The sequence below is a fragment of the Felis catus genome, chromosome B2 (genome assembly GCF_018350175.1).
Source record: "Felis catus isolate Fca126 chromosome B2, F.catus_Fca126_mat1.0, whole genome shotgun sequence".
In the NCBI taxonomy this organism is placed as follows: domain Eukaryota; kingdom Metazoa; phylum Chordata; class Mammalia; order Carnivora; family Felidae; genus Felis; species Felis catus.
Window position 1 is genome coordinate 125,849,915 of NC_058372.1, and position 16,080 is coordinate 125,865,994.

General features: G+C 37.2%; 1 long non-coding RNA gene across 3 annotated transcripts in view; it reads left to right on the plus strand.

The window, feature by feature from the left end:
- The first annotated feature begins 4,863 nt into the window (after nt 1-4,863).
- The window catches only part of LOC109500224, a 48,788-nt gene continuing 37,571 nt past the window's right edge, over nt 4,864-16,080 (plus strand). The window contains exons 1-2 of one of the 3 annotated variants that reach the window (XR_006598342.1): nt 4,864-4,924; nt 15,229-15,404. This is a non-coding gene — a long non-coding RNA (uncharacterized LOC109500224). Of the gene's footprint in view, nt 4,925-11,430; nt 12,928-15,228; nt 15,405-16,080 lie in introns of those variants that run through there. The other 2 variants (XR_006598343.1, XR_002742126.2) reach the window with 2 other exon arrangements.

Sequence of the window (16,080 nt, forward strand, 5' to 3'; positions counted from 1 at the left end):
ATTTCTGGAGGCTGGAAGTCTGAGATGGAAGTGTCAGCAGGCTTGGTTGATTTCTTATGAGGTCTCTTTCCTTGGCTTGTAGATGACTGCCTTTTCTCTATATATTCACATGGTCTTTTGGTTCCTTGTGTTGCTGTCCTAATGTCTTCTTACAAGCACACCAGTCATAAGGGATAGGGCTCACCCCAATGAACTCATTTTAACCTTGATTACCTCTTTAAAGGTCCTATCTCTAAATGCAGTCATATTCTGAGGTAGTGGGGGTTAGGACTTCAATATATAACTTTTGGAAGAAAAAGTGACACAATTTAGCTCATAATAGAGGGCAATAACAAATAAAATATATGTCACAATATATACAATCTCCTTACCACCCATAGTGGTAATTGTTGTCTGAAGAGGTGAGATTGTAGCTCTTATGATGAAATCATTTTAGTGAGAGGATAACCTGGACTTTTTTTTTTAAACCTATTATGTAAGACCTGACAATGTTCTTTTCTACCAGAACCTAAATGTTGTAAGGTCTGGTGCCCAGGGTTATATTTACATACTTAACTAACAGAAAATACTATGTATTGGCTATAAGTCATTAACTCATGTTTGAATAAGTCCTCCCTGCCTTACCCACTCATGCTATTCAGTTCCCCAAATTTTTAAATGTCATCTGCATTGCTTACAATGGCTAAAGATGTGAGACATCCTCACATTTCCCTATCATCACCTCCCTGTTCTGCTCTCTGCTACTCCCATATGTGTCGTTCCTACTGTAACCAACCTAAAATGGATGGTATACTTCTCTTTTGGCTACTGACAGTTTGGAAAAGTCTAGTGTGCCTCTGTTCTGTGCTGGTCTGCTTCAGTTATTCCAACCCAAGAGAGATGAACGTTTCTTCTTTTTCTTCCCCCTACTTACTCCAACACAGCACCAGGGACTGGAACCATAGCAGGGAACCAGTCAAAATTCTTATTTTCAAGTTGGTCCAAGTGTCAGGGCCTGAGGTATCCTCCCAAACCCTCCACCTCCTGGTGTCTCCAAAGGCAAACCATTCATCAAGAATTTTGTAGCCAAGTCCGCCAAGTTTGTAACCCAAGATGATGAATGCTGACATGGCTGGAGTTGGTGCTAAAAAGCAGGTGGAACCGGAGGGGGAAAAAAACACACACACCTTCTCAATCAAGTGTTGGAACTCCAACACACGCCTAAAGGGTGTATGCAGTTGAGGAAGAAAATCTGAAGCTAAAATCATAAAACCAAATTCTTGGACACTATATAGAAAATCTCATGTCATCTTCTAGTGTTTTTCAAAATGCTGACACCAAAAGAAAAAGAAAAGTAAGGGACTCGTCTCCTTTCTGTTTTATGAGATTGCTGCCAATCTTTTTATTGTTTAACATTTGGATCAATTCCAAATGTTATAGTACCTTTTTGTGTGGCTTCATTGAGTGGGTATGAAGATAATGTCAGATCTGGGCAAAACTAGGAGCATAATAGAAGACTTGCATGAGTGTGTATTATGAGTCTATGAAAATGTGCAAATGTATTGTAGGAACTTTATAATTAGTAATGTGTATTATTTATGAAACACGAAAACAAATGTATTTCAAATTTGCTTTGATTTATAGATTTAACACTGTCTTTTATTATAGGCATAGTAAGAGATACAAGGAAATAACCATTATGTTGTGAGAAGGTGACCAAAATCATGTACCGAATGCACAGCTTTGTCTACCCTTTCCACCAACTTGTGCCTCTTTTCTATTTGCTTCTTTTTTTTTAAGTTTATTTATTTATTGAGAGAGAGAACATGCACTTGTGCCCAAATGGAGGAGGGACAGAAAGAGGGAGAGACAGAATCCCAAGCAGGCTCTATGCTGTTAGCTGGAGCCTGACGCGAGGCTTGATCGCACAAGCAGTGAAATCATGACCTGAGTTGAAATCAAGAGTTGGACACTCAATGGACTGAACCATCCAGGTGTCCCCATCTGTTTCTCTCCTCCCCATTTCCCTTCTCCTAAGGAAAAAAAATTGGTTTCACATTTATAAAATTTCAGTAGTTAATCATCAATGAGAGCAGCCTAACCTCTAATTGTTGAAACATAACCAAAATAAGGTACTTGCTCAGTTAGAGCTCGTTACATGGAGTAATAAAAGAGGATTGTTGGTTTCTCTTTAATCAATTAAAAACAGAGGGTGTCAAAATGAAGATTTTTCTTGAAACTGAGTCGTAAATTTGGGAAGATTTGTTGTTAAAAACTTCCTTCACCTAAAATAATCCCCTTGGTATCTGAGAAAATGAGTGCTGGTTGTGCGTATGTTTGAAATGTAAAATTTTGAGGAAAAATAGAAATAGGTTGGAAAAAGTGCTTGGTAAACAGTAGTAACCAACTCCAAATGTTTTTACTCCAAATCTGTGTTATCTCTGGCACAGAGGAGATCTTTGGGGAACATATATGAAAGTGGATTAAGTTTGACTAACCTTATGTAAACCACATCTAGAAGAGAATGGTCACAAGAGTTTGGTCTCAAGGTTTATTTGTAGTACCTGGAAGCTCAACTTTTGCAAAATCCCTTGAGAGTATATTAGTGTCAAAATCATGAATAAAATGGGAGAGTTTTACACATGTACTAATTGATACTTTCTTGTTATTTTATCTCATTACTTCTCCCCAAATTTTCTGTGAACCCTACTACCTTGCAGACTTTTAGTCATTCTTTGACAATTTTTTAAACTTTAGCTTGTAGATCCCATTAGGTAAGGGCATTAGTATCACAAAATAATGTGAAAATGTTAAATAGAAAAAGGGATCCATGAGTACAACTTATGGTTGTTAGATGTGGGCTACTTTTAATTATGGAATAATCTTATGTTTGTATTGATGCAAGATTTGATCAATGACTTTAGCTATATAAATACAGAAAATAGCCACATTGCAAACATTTTGCATCCCTTTTGTGGCCTAATATGCAAACATTTAAAATTGTGTTACAATTTTGCTTTGCTGTTTAATAAAAACCTGTTTCAGGATTAAAAAAAGAAGTCCTTGTCTTCATAAAGATTTATTCTTTTAGAAGGGTGGGGAGAACAAGAAGTAAATAAGAACATACAGGGGGTGGGGTAGAAGGGTCTTATTGTATTATAATAACAGGTGAAATACCCCCATTGATAATTAGACAAATGCTGCTAATAAAATTGTAAAACTAAGACACGGATTTCAGAAAAAAAGTTATTCTAGACTGAGAGAATAATAAGTAAGATCTTAAGGGGAAAGAGGGTTACTTCTCTTGTTCAAAGTCTCAAACAGTCATTTATTCATTCAACAAATATTTAATTATTTTGTTAACACCTACCACATGCTAGAAAGGGGGCTGATGTTTCAAAAGTGGACAAACATAGACAGGGAGAGAAGGGTCAAGTGGAGTAAATAGACTTTAATTACATAAATATATATAAAATTATAATTGTAACACATGATGTGATGAGGGAGGTTGGAGAAGTGATAACTTCTAATAGAAGAATTTGAACTGTCCAGAATTGACTTTGTGGCTGAACTGACACTCGAAGTTTTAACTGAAGAATGCGTGGGAGTTGCATAAGTGAGGAAGGGAAAGCATATTGACCGATAAAGAAAGATGATGAGATTTGATTGGGAGAATCTTTTTCCCCCCAGATAATGGAAATACCCTGTGGGAAGTTGCTACCAGAACATTCTGGAGAACATCCCCCTTTTGTGTCATTCTGCCATGACACAAGGTGAGTTACATCACTATGCCACTCACAAATCTGTACTGGAATATTAAAATAGCACTGGGTCTCCTGTCTTTATTAAAAGAGTTGTTGGAATAAGAGACCTTGACTGTGGAGTCAAGGTGAGGAAGAAGCGTGTCAGGGAAAGTGTGTCCTGAGTGGAGCCTGAAGGGAAGGTGGAGATTTGGTATCAGAGGAAAGGTGATTGCTTCGCTCACTGTGGAAGGAGTCACAGACTTAGAGAAGAGAAACTCATGGTTTAACATAACCAACCTGTTAGTCCTCCTTTTAAAAAATAATTGTGAGGGCCCCTGGGTGGCTCAGTCGGTTGAGCGCCCAACTTTGGCTCAGGTCATGATCTCACGGTTTGCGAGTTCGGGCCCCACGTCGGGCTCTGTGCTAACAGCTCAGAGCTCGGAGCCTGCTTCGGATTCTGTGGCTCCCTCTCTCTCTGTCCCTCCCCCACACGTGCTCTGTCTCTCTCTGCCTCTCAAAAATAAAGAAAACTAATAAAAAAATTAAACAATAATAATTGTGGTTACCTCTTTCTTTTTCTTGGCTTTAAAAATACTCAAGGTCACCCTGCTTTCTGCTGCTATTATTTATATTCACTCCTCAGGTCTTCTACCTTGTTACTGTTTTACTATCTCTTACACCGCATCTGGCTTTTCTCGCTTCCAAGAGGTAAACCTTTCAATTATACCTTGGTTAATATTCATTGCAATGACAGTTAGTCTCCTGCTTATCCATAGTTCCACTGTTTACAGTTTTATTCCTCTGGTCGACCATGCTCTGGAAGCAGATGATCCTCTTTCTGATGTAACATTAAGAAGGTCGTTAGAAGCCTAACACTATGTCACAATGCCTATGTCACTCACGTCACGTCATCTCATCATGTAGGCATTTTGTCATCTCACATAAGCACATGAAGAAGGGTACAATAAGATATGTGAGACAGAGAGAGACCACGTCCACAGAACTCATTACAGTATATTTTATAATTGTTCTTTTTTTAAGTTTGTTTATTTATTATGAGAGAGAGAGGCAGAGAGAGGGAGAGAGAGAGAATCCCAAGCAGGCTCTGTGCTGACTGATGTGGTGCTCAAACTCACAAACCGTGAGATCATGACCTGAGTGGAAACCAAGAGTCAAAAAGCTTAACCGACTGAGCCACCCAGGTACCCCTATTGTTATAATTGTTCTATTTCATTACTGGTCATTATTAACCTCTTAGTGTGCCTAATTTGTAAATGAAACTTTATCATCGGTATGCATGTATAGGAAAAACATAGTATGTATGGGGTTCAGTATCATCTTCAATTTCAGGTATGCACTGGGGGTCTTTGAAAGATTATCCCCCATGGATGCAGGGTGGGGAGGGAGTACAGTACTATCCTTTCAAACTTACGTGTTAGCCTCTGCTTTTTTTAGTTATCTACTCTTTAAAATAGCCCTTGCTTACCTGGGCTTTTTCGTAACTATTTTAGCATGGTTCCATGTGTGGTTCCTTTTCATTTCTAATTAAAAATACTTTTAATATTATTTTTATAGGATCTCATCTTGCAAATGATCATAGCATTGTTCATTCAACAGAAAAGCTTCTATTTGAAGAAGCAGAATACTTATATTTATTTTAACTAGTCATGTAGATAAAAAATGACAAGTGAGAAATTAATAGATGAGTTTTCTTTCTTTATCTATAAGGAATTTTTCCTTATCTATATAAGGTATTTTTTTCAGACAGAACAAAATATATATAGTATTATTTTATAGTAAATAGTTGTGGGCATTATATATATGTGTGTGTGTGTGTGTGTGTGTGTGTGTGTGTGTGTGTGTATGTATTTACTATAAAATTTACAGTAAATTTTCTGAAGGCAAAGGGTTTGGCTTATTTAGCGTTCATACTCAGCACCGAGCCCCAGTCTGGGCCCATAAAACATGTTTAATAAATGGCTACATGATAAATGGGGAAGGGCAAATGAAGAAAGGTCTGCATTGCATATCCAGGTGAAGGCTGGGATCTCATATAGATATCATATTTTATGTGGGTTATGTTCAGATTCTTTCCTGACAAAGTCCTTTTAAATCAGTAGTTCAAACTTATGTGTCCCTCGGTGTCACCTGTGGGGCTGGGTAAAACATGGCTTGCTGGGCCCAACACCCAGAATTGCTGATTCAGGAGGTCTAACAAGTTCCCTGGCAATGCTGCTGGTCTGGGAACTTCACTTTGAGAACACCTGCATTAAATGCAATATCACAAAAGGACAGGGAAGCAGGAAGAAGCACTGAGATTTTCCCGGTCCTTTGATTAAGCATGTATTTTCCTCGTGCAGTTTGGCTCTCTAGTTGGGCTGCATAACCCTCTCTTGATTTCATCTACTGATTTCTATGTTCATCTCAATCATGAATAGGATTAAGATTTTGAGGGGAGATTAACCTTTGATTTGTTTTTAAGTTTCTTTATTGAGAGAGAGAGAGAGAGAGAGAGAGAGAGAGAGAGAGAGAGAATCCCAAGCAGGCTTCCCACTGTCAGCACAGAGCCCCATATGGGGCTCAGACACACGAACCGTGAGATCATGACCTGAGCCGAAGTCAACAGCTGGACACTTAACCAATGGAGACACCCAGGCACTCCTGATTCTTTATTTTATTTTTTTTTAACCGAGAAAACAAACGTAGAAGATGAAAATCTGCTCGACTTTAGCTACTTCTACGCAGATGAAATAATCGCTACTCCTGGGTCTTTCCAGAGAAGTGAGAATGAGGTTGTAATAACTTTACAGATTGAATTAACTAAAAAATAATGTGCATATAATAATTCTATGAGGTAGCACATCAAGTCGGTGAGGGCAGGATGGCTTATTTAATAAATGTATTCAGAATATTGGTCGACTTTTATCTCATACAATCAACATAAATTCTAGTATCAGTTCAATGTTTTAAAAGGTATAGGGACTTGAAGGAAATAAAAGTTCACCTTAAAAATTCCAATTTACTTTGGTGATTTATTTCTGTATATAGTACTTTAGTATTCTTGGATAGGAAAAGCTTTTCTAAACATGAACTCATGAAAGCAACCCTAAAAGAATATTGATGGGTTCGAGTAGGTAAAAAACCAACCAAACAAACACACAAAGAAGTACTCTGTTGAAAACCACAATAAACAGACCCGCTGGTAGAAAGGAAAACGTTATTGCAAACTTTCTAAAGTATATTTTAACTGTTTATATGACAAAGTCTTGGAGATTTTACCTTTTGACAGATTTCAAATAAATTATTCTAGAGGAATATTTATGGATGTACGTAAGCGAAAAATGTAAGGATTCACAACACAGACGGTTAAGGACAGCAAACCACTGATAACAGCAATAGAGAATTAAGTCTGTGAATGAGGAACAAGGGTGTATGAGTGTCAAATAGCAGTTGAAAGGTGTTGTACATAAATACTACCTGAAATATATGGTCACAATATAGTGTCATGAGAAAAACAGGGCACAAAGTTACATGTGCAAAATGATTGTCTTTTTGTTTTTGAAATATCTGTTTTCGGGATATAGATTGGAAAAAACATGAATCAAAATCTTTAAAGTGTTTGCTTACTCTGCATTGTAGGATTACATGTGATTTTCTCCTTTTGAATTACCTGTTTCCTGAATACTTTGCAACAAATTTGTCTTATTTTTAAAATTAAACAATGTGAAACAATTTGCAAACTTGTATTCATTTTTGTCTCACAAATAGTTACATAAAACCCCTCTTGACCCCATCCAAACGCTCAGCTTTGAATTCTTTCATTATGTAGAGGGGAAAAGTTGAGAATTTATCTCTGGGTCCTTAGGAATTTTCTCTATGCAGTTCAAAGTGGATTTGGTTGGCTGGCCAATATAAACTCCACTCCATGGCCCTCTGTCCCCCCTGTCCATGTTGCTATGCGAAGACATAAAAATCTAACTAACTCTCCATAATTACTTTACATGTTGGCCCAGAGAAAGGGCTTCAGAGGAGGTATCTAAACTGTGCTTCTCTTGTATCTGTTTTGCTTTGTAACCCTCTTTCCCTTAATTGAGAAAAGAAAAATGAAAAATAAAGAATTTTGCTGGTTTGGAAAATACTTGTAGAGATCACCGCCTCCAACTGTGCGTGTTCTTGCTGTCTGTTATGGTCCATTCGATAAACATGGTATTCAACGGCCAGGCGGTTGTTGATATATTTGGCAACGCTGATAACGTGATCTATGTTTAGGAGGAAGTAGCTGCGTCATTCGGTGGGGGCAGAGGTTTTCTCAAGGCAATTGTTCCCTTCTCAAGGAAAAGTTAGGTCATTGAACCTGAAGTTCTCACTCTGAGTCTGAGCATTTTCAATTTGTCATCTGTACTTTTTTCTGTTGCTTTTATTGGAATTTTAGATTAATCTTTGGGCTTGTTCTCAGAAGCTGCAAGCACTAACTGAAAAGAAATGCAAACCTGGTCAATTCTGACTTTCAGGGTATAATTAGAGTAATGAGGAAAATTATAATCAGAGTAATAAGGAAAATATGCATCTTAGCATATTTCTTAAATATCCACCGATCACAGCTTTTAGTGTTTTCATTTGGGACCTGCAAGTTTAAAAACATATATACACAAAAGAGCCTTGAATCTCAAAGTTCTCTCTTACATATATATATATATATATATATATATATACACACACGTATATATATGTATACACACACACACACATATATATATACACACACACATATATATATATATATATGTGTGTTATATACATACAAAAACATAGTCTGCATGTAATCTGTGTGTGTGAGGTATACAAACACACACACGGACTAGAGAGAGACAATATATGTGCATGTATGTAAGCCTGTGTGTGTGTGTGTGTGTGTGTGTATGCATTTACACACACATACACAGATGTATATATTGTATATACATGTATATACATGTATATATATATATATTCACATATATAACAATATATATGCACAGACTATATGTACATATGTGCATCTATAAATGATGTGTGCATTCTTATATTTACACAATATATGTATATGAATATATGATCTCTCTTTATACATAGTCCTTGTAGAGGGATTTGAACACATTTTATCAAATAAAAGTGTTTGGACATCAAAGGGCATGAAGTCTGGGACAACACAATGCCTTGTAGTGGCCAGCTGAGTTTTAAATGGATTTCTAGCATTTTTCTTGAGAGGTGGTTCCATTATCTAATAGTTTTCTTTGGGAGGAAGATCCCCAGATAGGCTTAAGTTTCCTCTTCTAAACTGATTTTATTAAGCCACATCACCCCTCCAAAGCTGAGTAATTCCTCTCCTCTTGGCATTTCCATTGTTACAGGGGAAGGCAACAACCAGCTCCTCAGCTGTCATCAGGATATTTTTAGCTTTTCTGATCTTCCTTTTTAAGTGGGATACGTACATGTACACACATATGCAGATCACACGTACGTAGTCACCACCATGGCTTTATTTGGCATTTATAGAACATCCAAATGTTATCACTATTTCAGATGTGCTATTACTATTTCAGAAATAAGATTCCAGTGTTCTGTAAACTCATGAGAAGCCATTTTTGCTTGCCTTTTTGTGGTGAATCGTTTATGTTCACAAGAGGCCGCTAACAATATACTAGCTTTCACTCACATTTTGTAAAAGTTGGTTATATGTGTGACGAGGCAGAGTCTAACAATCTCTAAGCTTGTTTATGACTAGTTTGGGCTGGAGAAGATACAAAGAAAGTGGAATATATAATAAATGCCTTCAATCCCATTCAGCTCCATTAGGAATGGAAATTTTTTTCATGGGGAAGATAGATATGTTTACTCACCTTCTCGAAAGAGACATTTGAAATCGGTTAGGGGAGTTGGGACCTATAGCCTCTACTATCATGGTAGGAAGCTGTTATTATTTTTAAATGATTTACAAGTATTTCCCTATCTCCTGAAATTTTTAGTTTCACAGTGTCTGATTTTGGGTTTTAAGCTAGCTCATTGATGGGGAAAGAAAATGAAACTGTGCTTACCTCTCTGTCCTCCTCTCCTTTCTCTTCCTTTGGTCTCCATTTTCCTCCATTACTCCTTTTTCCCTCCTGCTCCTCTGCTTTCTTCCCATACTCCTTTGCTGCCTCAAACCTCAAAAAGTTCCTCCTTTTTCCTCTCCCTGGCCCTTTCCCTTCTCCCTCTCTGATTTTTTCCAGTTCTCCCTTAAGGAGATTTATTTTTGACCTTCAAGCACCACATTGCTGTCAGTCCTTGGGTTTCCCCACCTGGGGATTATTTTCTAGTCCCTCCAGGAGGAACTCTGAGGAAGGAAGGATCTTTTCTCTTATGCTCAGATCACTTCTGTATCATAGCATGGTCTGGGTACTAGATGATCTAAAGTAAATGGAAAAGATATCCTAGAAGTCTGTGCATATAAAAAAAATATTGAAATTTAATACGATGACCTCAGAAGTATTTTGGTTATGACCAGCCTCTTTAAAATATATTAGGTAACATCTCTCTAATTAGAAATAATTTAAAATATATAGAGATATCTTAAGAAAGCATATTTACTTTGAGTGAGATTTGATGTGTTCTGTTGTTATTTTTAATCAACTTTTGTCTAGCCATCCTGGTCTGCTCTAAGAACTGTGAATGTTGTACAACTTATGATTAGTTATGGCTTTCTGAAATTTGAAATTGAGACCATAATCACAAATGACTAAAATACCTAATTTTTTCTCCTATTTTTATTTGTTCATCCAGGTTTTAGGAATTTATTGTTATCTTGAGGGGAGGGGTTCTACCATTAAAAACTCATTAAATTATTTTGAGGCACCTGGGTGGCTCAGTCGGTTAAGCGTCTGACTCTTGGTTTCAGCACAGGTCATGATCTCATGATTTGAAGGTTCGAGCCCTGTGTCATACTCTTCACTGACAGTGTGGAGCCTGCTCAGAATTCTCTCCCTCTTTCTCTTTCTCTACCTCTGCCCTCTCTTGTTCTTTCAAAATAAATAATCCTAAAATTTTTTTTTTTTATTTCATTAAATTATTTCAACACATTAAATTATTTCAACCCAAACTGCTTGATAACTATTTTGGATGCTAGTAATTACCAAATCAGCTAGGAAAATAGTTTATTTCCTTTATGTTGATTCAGTGAATAATTTTCACATTGCAAGACAAGTTGGTTGTGTTCTGTGATTGTGTTGACATCTATACCTTGTCTCTTCCCCATCTTAACTGGATGTTCTTGGGAAAGTCACTTAGCCTTTTTGTGTTTGTTTCCTCTTCATAAAGAAGGATAAAACCATAGAAACAAATTCATGTGGGTGCTTCCATGGTTAAGTGAGGTAATCTATGAAAGCACGTTGAATACTACCTGACACATTATAAGTGTTCTGATGATAAAGATGGGAATTCAGATACTGACTACATCCCGAGTAACCCTGTTTCACAGAAGAAAAGCTCTATGTGTGCCAAAGATTGAGATTCGTAGTATACTGTTACTTTTTTTAAAATTTCTTTTAATGTTTATTTATTTTTGAAAGAGAGAGAGCGTAAGCGGGGGAGGGGCAGAGGGAGAGGGACAAACAAAATCTGAAGCAGGCTCCAGCTCTGAGCTGTCAGCGCAGAGCCCAGTGTGGGGCTCGAACTCAAGAATTGTGAGATCACGACCTGAGCCAAAGTCAGATGCTTAACTGACTGAGTCACCTAGGCATCCGCAAATTCACAGTGTAAAGTTTAAGGAATCTGTTTACAAGGTAAGTAGAAAACAAGAACAAAAACAAAATGCAGTTCCTAGGAGGCCCATTAAATTACAGTCTTATCTGTTCAATTTCAAGTCCAACCCCTTTAATCAGTTTCCACGACACACGTGTCAGCCGACATACCTGCAAGGTGACTCACCTTATTCCAATTAAACTAGATTGAGATTAAAAACAAACAAGCCAACAGCTGGAATGTGACATGTGGGTCAGACTCTTCCGAGTCCAGTGGGGTAACTCCACGGAGATCAGAACGCTCTTCAAAAACCAACAACCAATTGGCACATGTCTCCAGGCATGCTTGGAGTCTACAGGGCCAAATGGTAGAGTGTCCTGGCAGGGCCCAAAATTCTTCCTTGATGACACAGAAAAGAAAATTTTCAAAGCAGTTATGTAACCGGAGAGAATACAATGCATCCACTGTATGCATCCTGGGGCTGTCCATGCACACATTATTTCTATATTTTTCTCTTCTGTAAACTTCAACACTAAAGATCAACATCATTTCAAGTAAACATCCTTTCTACTTTTTCGTTGCAAAAACATGCCGCAGAGAACACAAGTTATTCATTTTTCTGGCTAAAGAAGGCATTCCTATTTTAATGGTCAATTATATCAGAATCTGAATTTGCCGCAAGTCTTCTTTTTTATATTTAAACACTCTTTGCACTGTTTTATTTTTTAATCCTTAAATATAAAAGTAAAGTCTAGAACATGTACAAAACAATTGCTCATCTTATGAAACCTCATTAGGGAAGTAGTTTTTATTCACTCCATACTGTTGGCATTTCTCAATTTCAGTAATCATTAATATTTTTAAAAGCTGCCAGCAGATGCTTACATTTCTTTTAGAAACTATTTCCGTCAAAGACAGATTTCAATTACGTCTTTAACTCTTACTGTCATTTCCCTATTGTTTTCAAAGTATTACTAATTCCTCCAAGTTCATTTGTATTCTGTGAGATTCTTCTTGCATCCAAGCAACTCTCCTTGTAAAGTGACTTTTGCATGTGTGTATGACATTCAGAACATAACCCTGCATGTAAATATATATATATATATATATATATATATATATATATATATATGCATGTATATGTATATATATGTATGTATTTAAAAAATAATTTTCATGAAACTACTCAAAAAGAAACTTGAACTCTGGGAACAAATAGTGATTATTTTGAAAGTTCTCTCATCTATGGCACCCTAACTATCAAAACAATTTAGATGTCTCTATCTTCACAAAACTTTAAAAAAATGTTGATTCGTTTCTGTTTTTATTTTTATTTTTGATTCTTTGTTTGTTTGTTTGTTTTTAGAAGGACACAACTCTTAAAACAGAAAATGTAAAAGAAGAAAATAAAAACCTCCCCAAACAACCATGGGACAACCGAGGCAATAAGGTGCTAACTCAGTAAATACAAATTTGCGTAATACTTCAGATTTGGGCAGTTAGCCAAAGACCTAGTGAGGCAATCTGCTGATTCTGATGCAAATGAAAAACTCGAATGACTCCTTACATTCATCTTGACTGAGAAAACCATTACAGACTCTTTCACTTCCCCTTTTCCTTATGAAGCATATCTTTGAGATTGACACATGCAGAATTGTTAAGAATATATTTATGTAAAGTATACAGTTCTTCTATGAAAGCAACTGCAGCTAAGAGTTTAAGGGAGTGTGCTTGGGGTGGAGAGGTGAAATGTGTGAGGGGGGACTTGATCATGCATGACTGAGAAGTAATCCAACAGTGTACTGATGGGTACATAGGCTACACCAGCTGTGGGCTCGGACACTTTGCAGTTGTGCCATTTGGGTTCTGTTAATCTTTCTCTGCTGCGGTCTCCTCCTCATCAAAAAGGGGATATGAGTATTAATGTCTCTCTCGGAAAGTTGTTATGAAGATTACATAAATTCAGTTTCATAAAATATATAAAGTGCTCCAAACAGTGTCTGCTGTTCATGTTCTATGTAAGTTTTTATTTTTAATAGATTTGTTTATTTATTTATTTATTTATTTATTTATTTATTTAGAGAGGGACAGAGAGAGCATGAGCAGGGGCAGGTCAGTGAGAGAGGGAGACAGCGAATCCTAAGCAGGTTTCGGATGTCAGTGCAGAGCCTGAGGTGGGGCTCTATCCCACGAACCCATGAGATCATGACCTGAGCTGAGATCAAGAGTTGGATGCTTAACCAACTTAACCACGCAGGTGCTCCAATAGACTAACTTTTTAGAGCAGTTTGAGGTTCACAGGAAAATTGACATTTCCTATATGCCCTTTGTCCCATATATGCCTAGCCTCCCCCAATCTGCGTCATTCACTGGAATGTTGTATTTGTTATGACTGATGAACCTGCACTGTCACATCATTATCCCCCAAAGTCTATAGCTTACGTTAGGGTTCACTGTTGGTGTTGTACATTACGTGGGTTTTGACATATGTATTAGGGCATTATTTTAATAATCAAAAGTGCTTTGAGTGTTAGGGGCTAAATTGTGACACTTTTGTTACAGATGGAAGGGAATTTGGGGGGATTGTTAATGAAATTCCTTTCTATGAGGAAACTGGTAGTTCTTCCTCAAGTCCCTACACCACCCACTGGAAGTTATGATGGAGTCATCAATTAGTGGTCAAACATACATGACCTAATGGGGAAAAATGTGGTTTTTGTAAGAAGAAATCATGGTGACTGGGCCACTATGGTTCTTTGGAAGGTCACAACAAAAGGGAAGGAGTAAAGTTTCGACTTTAGAAAAAGTAAAAGAAAGTCTTCATATCAACGAAGATAACATTTTGATGTTATTGTATTTTGTAGAAGGAGGTGAATTAAATTTTGGTGAATTGTTTATGGTGAATTCTAACAAAAATTAACTATATTATTTTGGAGAAAGGAGAACAATAGTATGGAACTCATTGCCTGGGAGGAGACTAGGTTGAAAACCTAAATTAATGTAAGATCAATTTAGATAAATTCAAAAATTACCAGTCTATACTAAGGGAAGACAGAGATTTACTCACTTTCACCCTGGTGTAGATACCTGAACAAACATAACCAATATCTTTATCTTTCATAGTGATACCTCTCAACAGGCTACCATATTAACCTTCAAAGTGTGCTTGCCTCAGTCAACTGAAGCAAAGACATACAGAAACAGACCCGATTGAGAAAATGTTCTTAAAAAAAAAAAAACTACGGAAAAAAGACAAAGCTCATGCCCTCCTTTAGCTCAGAGAAAAAAAAATACTGGGAGAAAAAATGAAGGAGAATTACGTGCATGTTACAAACTTGAAAAGCATAAATATGTGTCACAGATTTAGAATGTTCTATAATGAAGTTCTGATACACCTCATCTATCTATCTGCACTAAGCTTATGGTGAAGACACAGAACCCTTGTCTGTGTTCTGAAATAGTCCAAATTTCCGTTCCTTTATTGTCCAATATGTGTGCACGCGTGGGTGCATGGGGGACAGGAGGGAATGCATGTGTGCTTTTGTGTAATTCTCTATTTCATGATTCTGAACTGGAATTGAACAGATACTGGAGCTTGCTACTGTTCATGTCACTTTCTTGGTGTCTACTTAGGCAAATACTCAAGGCTTAATAGAAGTTGAATCCTTTTAATGCAATGCTGCTGAGGAGGCTTTGCTTCCTTCCAATATGCTATGTGACATGTGACTCACTTGCTTTCCGTATTATCCAGGGAAATGCTGGTTCCTTCCTCAGGAGTCTTCTGTGTCCTACTGTGAGGCAGTATGAGGAGAGTAGGGCCATTAAACTTGTTTGGACTGAGAGAATCACTTTCTGCCTGGTTGGAGTCTAAGAAGAAACACTATGGAGCTTCACGAATGGAGTGGCCAGACTGCCCAGGGAACATTGGTAAACCCACTGTTACCCTCCTTCCTGCTCCCCTCACCCTCTGCCCGGAGGATTCGGCGGCCAAAGTGGTGTCCCATTTACTCGTGCCCCATAACATGTGGAGTGCGCTAACAGTATCTGCAATGAAACATTATGCTTTCTGGATAATTGCTCTGATCACTTATATCATTTCTTATTAAAAATGTATATATAGCTCTTAAAGAGGGAAGAGGAGGGAGAGCTGGGGGAGGAAACTGCATTTTAGAGGTGTGCTTGTTGCTTAATTTTTTTTCCATTTATTTAATCATCCCTTTAATATTTCCTTATAATTCACATTTTAATAAAACCACACCGAGGGTCAGAGAGGTCGACTAATTTACACACAGTGCATGGCTAGGAAGCCGAGCCAGTGATCTCTCTATTACACAGTAAGTTCCACAAAGTGCCGAATTAAGACCTCAGTAACACCAGCCAAGAAACACTGCATTAATTATATGGATGGTTCATGCAGGGTAGTTTTTGGGTCTGAATTATATGCATCTTTGGCATACCTTTTTTTTTTTTTTTTTTTACTTTGTGTGGAGAACTGGAGATTCGTTAACCACTATACAAGACTGAAGACCGGACATTAAAAAAAAAAAAAAAAAGATAATGTTTAAATTCATAAATGTGTGAATGCTTTGGCATACACCGAGAT